At 44.8% G+C, this 15,497-nt stretch overlaps 1 protein-coding gene across 3 annotated transcripts in view; it reads left to right on the top strand.

Moving 5' to 3' along the window:
* LOC109897861 (single-stranded DNA-binding protein 3-like) overlaps positions 1 to 15,497 on the top strand; it is a 125,894-nt gene that overhangs the window by 73,736 nt on the left and 36,661 nt on the right. The window contains exon 2 of one of the 3 annotated variants that reach the window (XM_020492475.2): positions 2,265 to 2,377. The exons of the other annotated variants lie outside the window; for them this stretch is intronic. The gene's annotated coding sequence lies outside the window, so the exon portion shown is untranslated. The remainder of the gene's footprint in view (positions 1 to 2,264; positions 2,378 to 15,497) is intronic. 3 annotated transcript variants of the gene reach the window in all.

The raw sequence follows: 15,497 nt of genomic DNA, 5'->3' as shown, positions 1-15,497 counted from the left end.
CCCAACGTTCTGAGTGATGGTTTTGCTAGTTTTGTGGAACCCTGGTTGTATGTGCTGCAGCTGCCAATTCTGTGGCTAGCTGTGAGTTTGGACTGAAAGATCTTGTGTTCATTGATGAAGAAAAGATGGAATCCTTGACTTCTGAAATATTACCATGGTTCTGATGTGACGTGAGGCCAGAAACCAAGGACTGACTCTGGTTCTAAACACTTTTGCAGCCCTAAAATGTGTGCTTTCCTCCTGAATTAATATCATTACGATTGTTTCCATTTCAATTTATTGCATTGTATCCAGAGAACGCTGGAACATCCACTTTTCTTCAATTTCATGATCACCTGTTAATGGAAACTTTCTTAATTGATCTTGCAAGATTAAATTCAAAGCACAGAGGCAATGGTTCTGACTGAGATACAGTGGACTGTTGATGTGGCTGAAATCTTTTCAGTGTTTGCATTACCTGCGGAATGGCTGTGAAATGCAGTGCACCGTGTTTATGTGGAGTTTGGCAGGCTGCCGCCTCAGCTCTAAGTGAACATAGCTAATGAAAACTGTATGAAAGAGGGAGAAAAGAGAGCAAGAGAGATGAGAGGAGAGTGAGGGGGAGGAGAGTAAGGGACTGGAGGGAGAGGCAACGAGAGGCAGGAGGAGGAGGGAGAGAGTGTGAGATCAGGGCGGTCTGCCTCTCTGTGAACACTGACATATTTCGACTAATAATCGAGGAGCATGTGGCTGAATATGGTCCCTTGTGTTGATCTGTGTGTGTGTGGGCTCATGTCTTTGCCTGTTTGTTGGTGTGTATCCATACACCCTAGAAGGAGTAAACGTCTCTAGTTGTGCCTGCAAACGCGTTTGAGTATCCCTTTCCATTTGGCAGCAATGTACAGTGTCACAGAGAGAGGGTCAAAGGGCCGTTGCTACCAAATCAAAACCAGAAGTTGAAAAGGAGGCACAGAGAGGGGGTCGCAGCACTGCTACAGGACAGCCTGTGGGGTTGGGGAGGTAAGACCCAGGGGTCGGATGGGAGAGTGGCTGGCTGGGAGGAGGGGTGCTGTTAGGGGGGGAAAATACTGAGGAAACCGCTCAGAACAAACCAAACAGGAGTAAACCATAAGCATGTTTCACTCCTATGAATCCCCTCCGCTGAGGAGTCTACTGGGCTTCTTAGCCAGCTACTGGAGCCCCTCTCACAACAAAAGTAATGGGGGGGATCTCTGACCCCTCTCTCACTCACTCTGTCTCTCTCCGAGGAAGCATGATAGTGGTGTGCTTTATGCAGGGTGAGACATGTTTCTATTAGGATGTATTTATTTATGGTGAATCTGGTGCAGGTTAGCCCACGAACATGCACACGCATGTTAAGAGGTGCTCTCTGAAAATCTTACCAATGCCCTCTCTCTCCTCTCTTTTCCTCTCACATCCCCTCTCCCTCATTACAATCATCTTGGTAGGTAAATATTTACCAGATAGTGCCCAAATGGCAGTTGGAACCCAGGAAATGTCAGGGTGCTGGCTGTTTGACCTGTGTGTGTTTGCCTGCCTGCCTGCCCCACCGCCAGCCCAGTGAACTCTTCTAGGGAAAGTGGTTCTGCTGCCAGTCGCTTGTCTCTCCCCTGTGCTCCAAGGGACGCGGGCCAGGGTGGATGGACAGAGACGTGATTTATGGGAGTGCCACTCACAAATAACTCCTGCCTTTTACTCATGTAGTCCTCAGTGACAGCTAATGACAAAGGGATTTTAAATGACCATGTGTGTATGCTCGGTGGTGCGGCGCACAGAACAATTTGTATTCCCAGAGTTCTGTAATGGCTGCACAGGTAGGCAGGCAGGCGACGTGAGAGAAAGGGAGCGAGAGAGATGTTCTGTTCCTCAGCTCTCCTACCCTGTATTCTTGAAAACTAGCTCCGTCCTTTTTTTTTTTTACCCTGCTCTCTTTCATCCCATTTTATCCTTATCAGTTCCATACTACAGCCGTGCCAACCCTCACTCACTCTTACACCTCCTCCCCTGTGTCCACACTCTCCTGCTCTGTCTCTCCCTCTGCCCTCTCGTTCTACTCTGTTTACTCCCTCTTTCTCTCTCTCTTCTATCTTTCCTTTTCTCGCTCTCCTCCTTCATTCTTTCTCTCTGCCACTCGTTCTTTCTTCGTACCCCAGGCCCCTCAAAGGTCCAGGCAGCTCCACAGACCCTCCATTGTCTTGGGAATGTGGTAGCTGTCTCCCTCCCCATCTCCTTCCCCCTCTCATCCTCCCCCCTCTCTCTTGCAGGAGCTTGGGGTGCTGTGCTGTGCTCTGCTGTGCTCCTGGGTCCTGATGGCCACTAGGTTACTGACTCTGACCTGAGAAACAGCACAGAGACCTGGAGAGGAGTGGAGTTGGAGGTCTGTGTGCGTGGGGCGTACAGGGGGAAACCTTTGTCTCAGTATGCTGAAAAGACAGCTGCTCTTTATTAGGAGGTCCCACATTTGCCTTTTTCTCATCGCCTGTGAATTACTCGTCTGATTCCTGTTCCCTCTAGCTCCCTTTGTCCTTGAAAAAAAAAATGTTTATAAACCTACTAGTTGATTTTCACTTGGATCATATTCGACAATGGCTTTCTGAAATATGTGTACGATACACATGTGTATGTATGTGTATCGTGGGTGAGCTTTCTGAAATGTATGTGCATCGTGGGTGAGCTTTCTGAAATGTATGTGCATCGTGGGTGAGCTTTCTGAAATGTATGTGCATCGTGGGTGAGCTTTCTGAAATGTATGTGCATCGTGGGTGAGCTTTCTGAAATGTATGTGCATCGTGGGTGAGCTTTCTGAAATGTATGTGCATCGTGGGTGAGCGCAAGAAAATTCCTACCTATGCTTTTTTGTGTTTCTTCGAAAATCACTTTGTTAAGAGTAGCGGTCGAAGACTAAAGTGCATCCCTAGTATTATGTACTTACCAAAATGTTTCCAGAAGCTGGTGTCACAGCAACACTGACATGAGATGGTCAACAACAGCCAGGGGTTCCCCAAGTAGCCACACAGTCGTCACTAGGTATACCATTACGTGTATGAGCTGAGGTTTAGTCAACAAAGGACTGGTGCCTCCGTTGTGGAGGGTCAGAGGGGAGATAGGGACAGTGGTGCTCCTGAGTGAAAGGTTGGCAATCGCCCCTTGCGCCTTACCCCCTTCTGGATTTGGAGCAGACGCCTGCTCCCCTCAGAATGCCCTTCCTGCCAGCCAGGCCCGTAATACTCCCTATCTGAAATAGGTTGGCTAAACTGGAACTGGATCAGACTGGGCTGACTTGGACCGTTTTAAAGGTCTCAGCCTTCCACACGCAGCTCAACCCCCATCTATCGCCTATCCAATTAGGAGGTGTATGTTTGTTCAATTGGAGATGTGTTACTTAGTTCTTTATTAGCATTTCTCAAGCCCTAGTTGCTGAAAATGGCCACAACATGTATGCTCATTTCTGACAATACTGACAGCATGCAAGTGATACTGTCCCTAAAAGTAGCTCTCAGAAACCACACGGTTGATAGAACTGCTCCGGCTCTCGCCTCTTCCGTCACCTCTCTCTCCTTACTCTACATTAGTAGGAGTAATATATGGTAATTATTTCATTGTTGCGATTTATAGACGTCTCGTTTAGGCTTTTAAGGTCCAACCATATTGCCTTTGGCGTTCTGGAATGTTTGCAACTCTCTCTAACTTCCTTCCTCTTTCTTTCTTTCTCTAATTTATCTTCCCTCTTTCTTCCTATCTAAGCCTCCCCTCACCTCCCTCCATCCTCCACTTTCGCAACTCTGCAAATCCAGTTGTGCAGGGATAGTGAGAGAGGAAAAAGGGAGAGGGTGGATTTTTGGTATCCAGACTGCCAGAAACTCTTCATTTTTAATAAGTCCCAAAGGAGGTCTTGCCCATAAAGTATATTATATTATACAAACCTTCTGGCCAAGTTGGGGTACTGGGATCCCGGTTAGGAACTACACTGGCCCTTTAAGTGTTGGAGAGAGAGGAAGTCTGTCTGAGGCCTACAAAATGTGCCCTTTGATCAGGCAGCCTGCAGGTAGGAAACGGTGCATCAGAACTGCCGTGATGATTTCTGTAGACCTCATTGGACATCTCATTGGCAGACAGGGATTATACAGTTCACTCTGGCTACCCTATCTGAGGTCTGTGTGTAGTATTCAATGCCAAGGTGCTGGACTTGTTGGATTTGGTGTTTATATTGTTAGTTGTATTGTTTCTAGAGTCCGAATTGCTTCATGCCTCATTCTCAAAATAACCTTTTTTAGAAAGAACATACACTTACTATTCCAGCCATATACTACCATTGACTGAAGTTAACTCATGAGTGAAAAAGACAAGGAGTGTTTCTCAATATGCATACTACCGTGCACTGTCATGCTCCAAGTGCATTCTCAGAGGACGTTCTCTTGAGTACGATCTTGTGTGGAGAATGCATAAAACATTACTTTGGAGAAACACTCGCACTCCCCCTACTGTATTACCTAATGCTGCACCTCCCCATTCACTCAACCTTCTTCCAGCAAGGACAAGTACAACAATTGAGACAAAATAATATATTCACAAAGAAAACGTTTTATGACATAATTATCAGCTAGCTATATGTGAATCATAATAATCTAGCGAGCCATCTAGTTAAACAGGCAAAAATGACCTAAAACGAATGTTATGTGAGGTAGATGTCTATTCTTCATGGGTAGCTAGCTACAGTGGCTTGCGAAAGTATTCACCCCCCTTGACATTTTACCTATTTGTGGCCTTACAACCTGGAATTAAAATATATGTTTGGGGAGTTTGTATCATTTGATTTACACAACATGCCTACCACTTTGAAGATGCAAAATATTATTATTGTGAAACATACAAGAAATAACACAAAAAACAGAAATCTTGAGCGTGCATACCTATTCACCCCCCCAAAGTCAATACTTTGTAGATCCACCTTTTGCAGCAGTTATAACTGCAAGTATCTTGGGGTAAGTCTCCAAAAGCTTGGCACATCTAGCCACTGGAATTTTTGCCCATTCTTCAAGGCAAAACTGCTCCAGCTCCTTCAAGTTGGATGGGTTCCACTGGTGTACAGCAATCTTTAAGTCATACCACAGATTCTCAATTTGATTGAGGTCTGGGCTTTGACTAGGCCATTCCAAGACATTTAAATGTTTCCCATTAAACCTCTTGAGTGTTGCTTTAGCTGTATGCTTAGGGTCATTTTCCTGCTGGAAGGTGAACCTCCATCCAAGTCTAATCTCTGAAAGATTGAAACAACAGGTTTCCCTCAAAACATTTCCTGTATTTAGCACCATCCATCATTCCTTCAATTCTGACCAGTTTCCCAGTCCCTGCCGATGAAAAACATCCCCAAAGCATGATGCTGTCACCACCATGCTTCGCTGTGGGGATGATGTTCTTGGGGTGATGAGAGGTGTTGGGTTTGTGCCAGACAGCATTTTCCTTGATGGCCAAAAAGCTCAATTTTAGTCTCATCTGACCAGAGTACCTTTTTACATAAGTTTGGGGAGTCTCCCAAATGCCTTTTGGCGAACACCAAACGCACTTGCTTATTTTTTTCTTTAATCAATGGCTTTTTTCTGGCCACTCTTCCGTAAAGCCCAGCTCTGTGGAGTGTACTGCTTAAAGTGGTCCTATGGACAGATACGCCAATCTCTGCTGTGGAGCTTTGTAGCTCCTTAAGGGTTATCTTTGTTCTCTTTGTTGCGCCTCTGATTAATGCCCTCCTTGCCTGGTCTGTGAGTTTTGATGGGCGGCCCTCTAGTAAAAATTCCCTTAAACTGTCCTTAAGCCATTTTGCCACAACCTGGAAGTATGCTTGGGGTCATTGTCCATTTGGAAGACCCATTTGCGACCAAGCTTTAACTTCCTGACTGATGTCTTGAGATGTTGCTTCAATATATCTATTTTGTGAAGTGCACCAGTCCCTCCTGCAGCGAAGCACCCCCACAACATGATGCTGCCACCCCCGTGCTTCACGTTTGGGATGGTGTTCTTCAGCTTGCAAGCCTCCCCTTTTTCCTCCAAACATAACGATGGTCTTTATGGCCAAACAGTTTTATTTTTGTTTCATCAGACCAGAGGACATCTCTCCAAAAAGTACCATCTTTGTCCCCATGTGCAGTTGCAAACCATAGTCTGGCTTTTTTATGGCTGTTTTGGAGCAGTGGCTTCTTTCTTGCTGAGCAGCCTTTCAGGTTATGTCGATATAGGACTCTCTTTACTGTGGATATAGATACATTTGCACCCGTTTCCTCCAGCATCTTCACAAGGTCCATTGCTGTTGTTCTGGGATTGTTTTGCACTTTTCTCACCAAAGTACGTTCATCTCTAGGAGACAGAATACGACTCCTTCCTGAGCGGTATGACAGCTGCGTGGTCCCATGGTGTTTATACTTGCGTACTATTGTTTGTACAGATGAACGTGGTACCTTCAGGCATTTGGAAATTGCTCCCAAGGATGAACCAGACTTGTGGAGGTCTACAAAAAAAATTTCTGAGGTCTTGGCTGATTTTCTTTTTATTTTCCCATGATGTCAAGCAGAGGCACTGAGTTTGAAGGTAGGCCTTGAAATACATCACAGGTACACCTCCAATTGACTCAAATGATGTCAATTAGCCTATCAGAAGCTTCTAAAGCCATGACATCATTTTCTGGAATATTCCAAGCTGTTTAAAGGCACAGTCAGTGTATGTAAACTTCTGACCTACTTTTCATTTCACTTCATCAATTTGGACTATTTTGTGTATGTCCGTTACATGAAATCCAAATAAAAATCTATTTCAATTATAGGTTGTAATGCAACAAAGTAGAAAAAATGCAAAGGGGGTGAATAGCACTGTAGAGAGCCATGAAGAATTGTTATCTGGCTAACGAACAGTAGTAGCTAGCCATTTAGCCCTATTGACGTACTATGGACTTGCGATATATGCACACCACAGTGGGTATTGTAGGCAGGTGAACATGCCAAAATTACATGGCATGTATTTATTAACGTGCCAATATAAAATATTATATTCAGGCAAAATATGAGATGTGAATAGGCAACATTCATTCCAAAGTCGGAGTGTATTTACTCTGTTTTCAGCTCAAATAATATCCGACATTGCTTTCAAGAAACGTCATTGTTTTCTCTGCATACTTTCCGTTGAAGCTTGCATCGATGTACATATTTTGAAGCATGCAAACAGAGTACGCATTTCAGAAGTGCCCTCCATGCTCCATATTCCATATTTTGATTTGTACTCTCCCGTGCTCGGAACACTGTAGAGTGCATTTGGAGAAATCCCCAGGATCTGTCTGTCTGTCTGACTCAGTCAATATAGTATATATGGTCCCCGTCAGAGCAGAGCAGTGGTGACACCTACAGTATGTGAAAGCAGTTGTAAAGGATTTGGAGAGGTGGAGATCAACCTCACACTCTGTGCTCCTGTATATGACGCATACAGTGGAGTCCTCTAGCGCCAGCCACCCTATTCCCTAATTAACCGTGTGTGTCCAGTGGCAGTCAGGAGAGGTGCCTTGTCCTTGTTTAGACTGGAGCTGCATTTTTGGGAAGGGCCCATAAGTAAGCATTTCACTAATCTACCTACACCTGTTGTTTACGAAGCATGTGACAAATAAAAATGGATTTCATTTCATTTCAATCGTTTAATTAAGCTCCATCATGGCACCTTTCTCTAGTGGCTGACACTGACCTAATGAAGGAGGGAAAGGTCACAGGCAGAGGAGGGGTGCTCACCTTTCACACTACGAAGGGTGTGTGTGTGTGTGTGTGTGTGTGTGTGTGTGTGTGTGTGTGTGTGTGTGTGTGCAGGGCTCTAAAGTGTGAACATTTTGGTTGCATATGCTCCAAAATATTTAGCTAGCTAGCTAAGTTGTTAGCTAGCTAGCTAGGTTGTTAGCTAGCTAGCTAACAACCTGGTAACTTTACTGGTCGGCTATATTGAACATTTTGGGGACACAGAAAGAAAGGAAAATGGATAGCTTCTTCAGTAGATCAATGATCATAGCAATAAATGAATCACTGATCTCTTGCATGTCCTCACTCACAGTGTTCTTAAAGAGACAGTGTACAATCTTCTATATAATGTATCTCAATAGGAAAATAGTGCTTTTACACAATGTGGAAAACTAATATTCAACAAATGACTTTGTAATTTCAATAACAGGTATAATTGTGGTAAAAAAAAAATGTATAAACAAGTGTATTTACAGTGTTACCTTTAACCTCTCGGTGATATGTGGGACTGGCGTACCACCTGGCCAAAAGCCAGGGAAAATGCAGAGCGCCAAATTCCAATAAATTACTATAAAAATCTAACTTTCATTAAATCACACATGCAAGACAGCAAATTAAAGCTACACTTGTTGTGAATCCAGCCAACGTGTCCGATTTCAAAAAGGCTTTTCTGCAAAAGCAAACGATGCTATTATCTGAGGATAGCACCTATGTAAACAAAAAGAGAAAATCATATTTCAACCCTGCAGGCGCGACACAAAACGCATAAATAAGAAATGTAACTCATGCCTTACCTTTGACAAGCTTCTTTTGTTGGCACTCCAATATGTCCCTTAAACATCACCAATGGTATTTCTGTTCGATTAATTTTGTTGATATATATCCAAAATATCCATTTATTTGGCGCATTTGATCCAGAAAAACACCGGTTCCAACTTGCGCAACGTGACTACAAAATATCTCAAAGGTTACCTGTAAACTTTGCCAAAACATTTCAAACTACTTTTGTAATAAAACTTTAGGTATGTTTTAACATAAATAATCGATAAAATTGAACACGGAATGATCTGTGTTCAATACAGGAGTAAAACAAACTGTAGCTAGCTTTCTGGTCACACTCCTCTATCTAACAGTACACTACAAGTGACCCTCGTTCTGAACAGGGCTACTTCTTCATTACACAAAGGAAAAACATCAACCAATTACTAAAGACTGGTGACATCCAGTGGAAGCGGTAGGTACTGCAAGAAGGTCCCTTAGAAATCTGGATTCCCAATGAAAACCCATTGAAAAGAGAGTGACCTCAAAACAAAACAAAATCTGAATGATTTGTCCTCTGGATTTCGCCTGCTAAATAAGTTCTGTTATACTCACAGACATGATTCAAACAGTTTTAGAAACTTCAGAGTGTTTTTTTAATCAAATCTACTAATAATATGCATATCTTATCTTCTGGGGATGAGAGGCAGGCAGTTGAATTTGGGCAAGCATTTAATCCAGACATGAAAATACTGCCCCCTGTCACCAAGAAGTTAAGTATCTAGGGTACAACATGTGCTTCAGAAAGAAGTAGCTAGAATACGTAAAGGGCCAATATAGGGTATATCCCAATCTATTTCAAACATTCTTTCCTGGTGCTCCTAAATGTAATGTTTTGTAGCTGTGTGTATGTGGGCAGGGTTCAGTGTCCTCTCCCCTCAGTAATTAAAGAGCAGGCCAGCAGGGGGGACCAGTGGAACGGGTTCAGTGAAATAAACAGAAGGGTATCCTCACCACTGGTTATTAACATCTGACGCGGCCAATAAAGGCCTCCACAGCCCTATGCGTCCGGACTGATGTTGCATCCCTCTCACGCGGTTTTGTGTCAGTTTCACTTAGTTGTAATTTAACCCCGACAGACAGAAAGGCTCAGGTAAGTAGCTGCTCCTTGCTCTCTAAACGCTAACGCAGGGAGAATGGAGAGAGGTGTGTTTGTTGTTTTTACACCTGTAATGGGGGCACACACACATCCCCAGAGAGTCTGTCACACGTTAACCCTATCAAGAACACACACACACACACACACACACACACACACACACACACACACACACACACACACACACACTACAACCTCATGTACAGTGGGGCAAAAAAGTATTTAGTCAGCCACCAATTGAGCAAGTTCTCCCACTTAAAAAGATGAGAGAGGCCTGTAATTTTCATCATAGGTACACTTCAACTGTGACAGACAAAATGACAAAAGAAATCCAGAAAATCATATTGTAGGATTTTTAATGAATTAATTTGCAAATTATGGTGGAAAATAAGTATTGTGTGTGTCTCATCTTTTTAAGTGGGAGAACTTGCACAATTGGTGGCTGACTAAATACTTTTTTGCCCCACTGTATAACTAACTGCTAGTTAGGCTCTTCCACTACCGCGCAGACATTAGCCAGACACGGATGTATGCTGACACACTGATGGTTATTGTATGTGTTGGTCTGCTCTCAGCACAAGTGTCGGCCAGGTATTATATCTGCATCCGTGTGCCTGTGATGGGGAGATTGCTAAGCAACAGGAGCCTTAGCAGGGGGTCTGGGGCAAGATGGGTGTTGAGTGGAGACAGTCCCCCAGCCAAGAGGCCTCCTCCTGGGCTGATATCTCACAGGGCTGTCAGAGGCTCCAGGGGCCCTGATGTGGGATGCTGCCGAGGCAGAGGTGTGTGTGGTTGGGAGGGGTCTGAGGATTGGCTTGGTCAGGGTGGTAGATCAGTGCGGCAAGGGGGTTCCTTCTTCCCTCCCTGGAAGATTTGTTTACTGAGAATTAATTTACCTGATTGACACAACAGCTGCCGGATCAGTGGGAGGAAAGCAAGCGGTGTGCCTAGCCGGCCTCCTCTCTCCACTTGTCAGGGAGGGCTTTCCCATGTAGTCATGTTTGGAGTCAGGTTCCTGCACCACGCTGCTCTCTCTCCAATTGATTAAAGGGCACATCTGTAAGCCAGCAGCCCTGATTACGCATTCCAGCCTCTCCAGCTAATCTTTATAGAGCTGACTTCAGTGACAGAGTTATTGGAGCAGTTCAAGCTGGGTCTGAGGACAGGAGGAGAGAGGAGGAGAGGGAGGGGCGGTGATGACAGGCAGCAGTCGCGTGGCCATGAATGCAGTGGTTTGTCATGGAGATCGACTGAGGCTTTCCAGCCCCAGCCCCAGTCCCAGTCCCAGGCAGATGCATGGCCAAGCAGTCTGTCTGCCAGCTCCACTCTGATCTACTGACTACTACAGTCCCGCCACTGGCTGAGTGTATGACTGTGTACACACACACACACACACACACACACACACACACACACACACACACACACACACACACACACACACACACACGCAGCACCATCTTTCTGAAATGAATTGATTCCAACCTGTCTGGAGCCTCTCCCACCTGCTCATCAGCTCCAGATGTATTTCTTTCTGAATCCTCCCATCCCCCATAAACCTCAGCGTCTTACCATGAATTAACTCCACTCTGCTGTCCATCTCCAGCTCCAGCTCTGATATTCATATTGTTCCAGTAGCAGAAATAGAAAAGCCATAGCATTGGTGGATATTGTAGGCTTAGCCGAGTGGCTAAATCCACTCCTGGATATGTGCAGAGCAGTGTGTGTGTCGGCAGGAGTCTGGCGGTCTGTGTCTGTGTGTGTTGTGGCCGGCCAGCAGGTGATCAGTGTTGCCCTGCTTGTCTCGGAGCAGATAAGACTGGATCCATTACCCCCCTGGAACCGATGTCCAGATCAATGGGGCAGATTGCAGCGCTCACTCACTGTCTCATGTCCAGCTAGGCAGCAAGTGATACTGATAATTAAAAAAGCAGTAGCTAATTACTTCAGAGTGCTCACAGAACAATCGATGGGTTTGGGTTGGTTGTGTGTTCCTTCTTAGGAGATATACAGACCCACTGGAAGAAAACATCATAAACTTTATTATTGATGGCTAGGAGGGAGGGATGGGAGCGTAAGCAGGGCATAGTGCTGCTGCTGCATAAATACAGGAGAGAGAAGGAGCAGAGACAATGGTGTGTAAAGGGTTCAATACTGTGGGGATTTTGTGTATCCGTTTGTGTGTTTGAGAGATTGAGAGAGGGGGAGATAGAGGTGGCTAACAGACCAGCTATCAAAAGCCACAGGCTCCTTTAAACTACATTGCGCTCTCTCTTGCTCTCTCTTGCTCGCTCTCGCTCTCGCTCTCTCTTGCTCCCTGGCCAGGCTGATGATTGACGGCCTGAGGGTTTTAATGGGCACTGGAGAGAGAGAGCTGAGGTTGGTGTTGTCATGGCAACAAGGAGAACGGGCCTTTTGCTGCTTTACCTGGGAGTGCAGTGGAACATCGCTGGCTGGCTGGCTGACTGGCTGTGTGCTTCACAAACATGTACCCCTCCTCTCCTCCTCATCCCCTCCCCTCTTCCTCTCTCCTCCTCCCTACCCTGACCAGTCCATGTCAGCTTCTACTGACCAACTGGCCGCCTGCGGTCAGCACAGCTACCCAGAATGCCTCTGATCACACTGCAGATTATGCAGATGAGCCCGCTTGTAATTCTCTCTGCTCAGACAGACTCGCCACTGTCTGCCTCTGTGTGTGTGAATATTCTCTATCCACAGTATCCTCAACTGACTGGACATACAACTACCAGTAGTTTATTTGGGGTCACCAGTGAAAATTCTTTATTCCCATGTGCCTCCATTATACCTGTTTTTGTTTAGTCCAGTCTGTCTCTCCATTGATCTTCCACTGGCTCAGCCCTCGCTCAGTTGTACATGTTTAACATGCTGAGGGCTGCTGTGTGTGTTTCTGATGGCTTTCTAGCATTCGTTTTTTTCAATTGTTTAAACACAATTTTGAAAACAGGGCCCGGTTTGTCAAAGCACTACACACAATTAGCACAACCCTACAAAGTAGCACAACACTTCAGATCATTTGCAAAATGGAACACTTTTGTCAAAACTATACACGACTTCATAAAAATATTTTTTTGTTACCAAACGAAACACACACATTTCATATGACTTCAATCTTTTTGAACCAGTTACACACTGCTGTTGCTAAAAGTGTTTTAGGTTAGCAAGTCTAATTGTCAGTGATTAGAGTGCTGTAAATGAAGTACACAGACAAAGTGCAACTATACAAACACTACACAAGACCAATGCTGCAGACTGAGGAAAATGTCATTTATTTCTCTCCATATAGCCAAATCAGTCAACATGGAGAATCACAACAAAACATGTCCCAGTTTTCATGCTACTACAGTAGTGTGCATAACACTGTTAGCTCAGCAAACAGACATACGTAAAATACTGTATCCAGTACAGGTTACAATTAAATAACAACAAACAAAACATCATCTGAAAAGAACTGACAATATTGTACAGAAAATACAACAGTAAACATAATGTATAGTATCTCTTCGCCTAGCTGGATCTGGCCAGAGAATAGAAATCAACATCACAAGCAATATCGTCATTAGCAAGACAACACGGGAAGAAACGTCTTGAATGTCGAATCCATCCTTGCACAGCTGCGGCGTCGACTGGGTCACAGGCGTCCTCCATGGCCTGAATGAGGGGTACCTGAGCCTGGGGCTGGAGGTCGTAAACCTTCCACCGCCATGCAGAGAAAAACTATTCGATAGGGTTTAGAAACGGATAGTATGGTGGAAGGTTTAGTACTGTCAACTGTGGATGGTGTTGAAACCAGTTCTGGACCAAAGCAGAGCGGTGGAATGACACTGTCCCAGATGACCGTGTATTGCATCTGGTGCATTTCATTACCTGCTGTGCCGATGTGGTACAATCGGTCCAAAAATGCGAGAATGTGAGGTGTGTTGTAAGGGCCCATTTTGGCATGATGGAGGACAACCCCATGCTGTGAAATGGCAAAGGGTGATGTTACCCCCACGTTGCCCTGGGACATTGATTATAACCCTGTGGCCAATGATATTTCTGCCTCTCCTTATTGCTTTTGTGAGGCTGAACCCTGCCTCATCAATATATATGAATTCATGCAGGATTTCCTCAGCATCCATCTGCAAAACTCCCTGCAATACAGTGAAAGACCAGATTGTGTAGTTCAGGATAGGTTCTAGTATACAGTCAATGTAAAAAAGTCATGTGTGCAGTATGCAACACCACAGTACTAAAGTGAACAATACAAACCTCCAGATACTCATGCCGCAGCCGTTTGACCCTCTCTGAATTCCGCTCAAAAGACACTCGATAAAGTTGTTTCATTTGAACCTGATGTCTTTTCAGGATGCGTGCCAGTGTTGACTGAGAGACCTGATGGACATTATTGAAAATGGCATGGTCACCGATAATGTTGGCTTGTAGTTCTCTGAGACCTGATGGACATTATTGAAAATGGCATGGTCACCGATAATGTTGGCTTGTAGTTCTCTGAGCCTGATGGACATTATTGAAAATGGCATGGTCACCGATAATGTTGGCTTGTAGTTCTCTGAGCCTCATAGCGTTATTGAAAATGGCATGGTCACCGATAATGTTGGCTTGTAGTTCTCTGAGCCTGATAGCATTATTGGCCAAAACCATGTTTATTATCTCGCTCTCTTGTTCTTGCGTGAATATGGGCCCCCTTCCTCCTTGTCGTTCCCAACCCTCAATCCTATGTAGAGAATAATACATGTAACTTACTGTACAATGTCACAGGAAGGGGTATGACAAGTGCTGATATGGTGCTGACAATAAGCTGCTGATTACTGTAGCTGTGGACAGATCTTCCTTTACCTGCTGTCCTGTCAAAGTCCTTATGACAGATGCCACTGTATATCTGCTAAGATTTGGCTGAACTCTCAGTCCAGCCTCCCTCAGCGTAAATCCGTGGTTCACAACATGGTCCACTAGTTTTGCACAAATGTCATTTGATAGGTTTGGTCCTCTTCTTCTTTGTGCACGTTCTCCTCCTGCTTCAGGTCTTCCTCGGCCTCTGGCTCGGCCTCTGCCTCTTCCTCCTTCTCCTCCTCTGTGTACTCCTCCTCTCACCCTCACTCTTCCTCTGCCTCTTCCTCCTCCTCCTTCTCCTCCTCTGTGTACTCCTCCTCTCACCCTCACTCTTCCTCTGCCTCTTCCTCCTCCTCCTTCTCCTCCTCTGTGTACTCCTCCTCTCACCCTCACTCTTCTTCTGACTCCTTCCATTTTGGTTGAAGGCAGGTGAACCTACCTGCTGCATTTTTATAGTGCTTAAACCTGATTGGTGTGTCTACAATTTAGCAATCATGTGTTTGTGCACCTGATGGCTGTGTTTAACATATTGGCTCATAAGTGTGGTAATTTGACAGTCAGTGCTTTGGAATTGCAAGGAAGTGACATCATGATATACTTCTGTGTCTGATGTATACAAGTGTGTTTGGTGTTTTGCAAATCACTGTGTGTAATGTTTTGCAAATAGTGTGAAGCTGACAATGTGCTTACAGTTGTGCAAATCTAGCCTTGTGTTTTGCTCCTTTAGTGTAAGGTTTTGCTATTTGTGGGAACAGTTCAATTTTAGTGTGTAAGCAACCGTAAAAAACTGTAACATGATGGTAGTAGTGTGGCCTTGGGTTCCATTTTCAATCAGCCAACATGGCGGCTCCACTGTACTGGACAAACAGCTGCCATTGACTAAATACTGTACATGCTGACAAACCCAGTTAACCCCCTCTCATCACTCACTCCCCTCCGCCCTCTCTCCATTCATTCTGTTCTCTCTC

The sequence above is a fragment of the Oncorhynchus kisutch genome, linkage group LG10 (genome assembly GCF_002021735.2).
Source record: "Oncorhynchus kisutch isolate 150728-3 linkage group LG10, Okis_V2, whole genome shotgun sequence".
Classification (NCBI taxonomy): Eukaryota; Metazoa; Chordata; class Actinopteri; order Salmoniformes; family Salmonidae; genus Oncorhynchus; species Oncorhynchus kisutch.
Note: the sequence above shows the minus strand (reverse complement) of the source record. Positions and strands in the feature narration are given on the sequence as shown.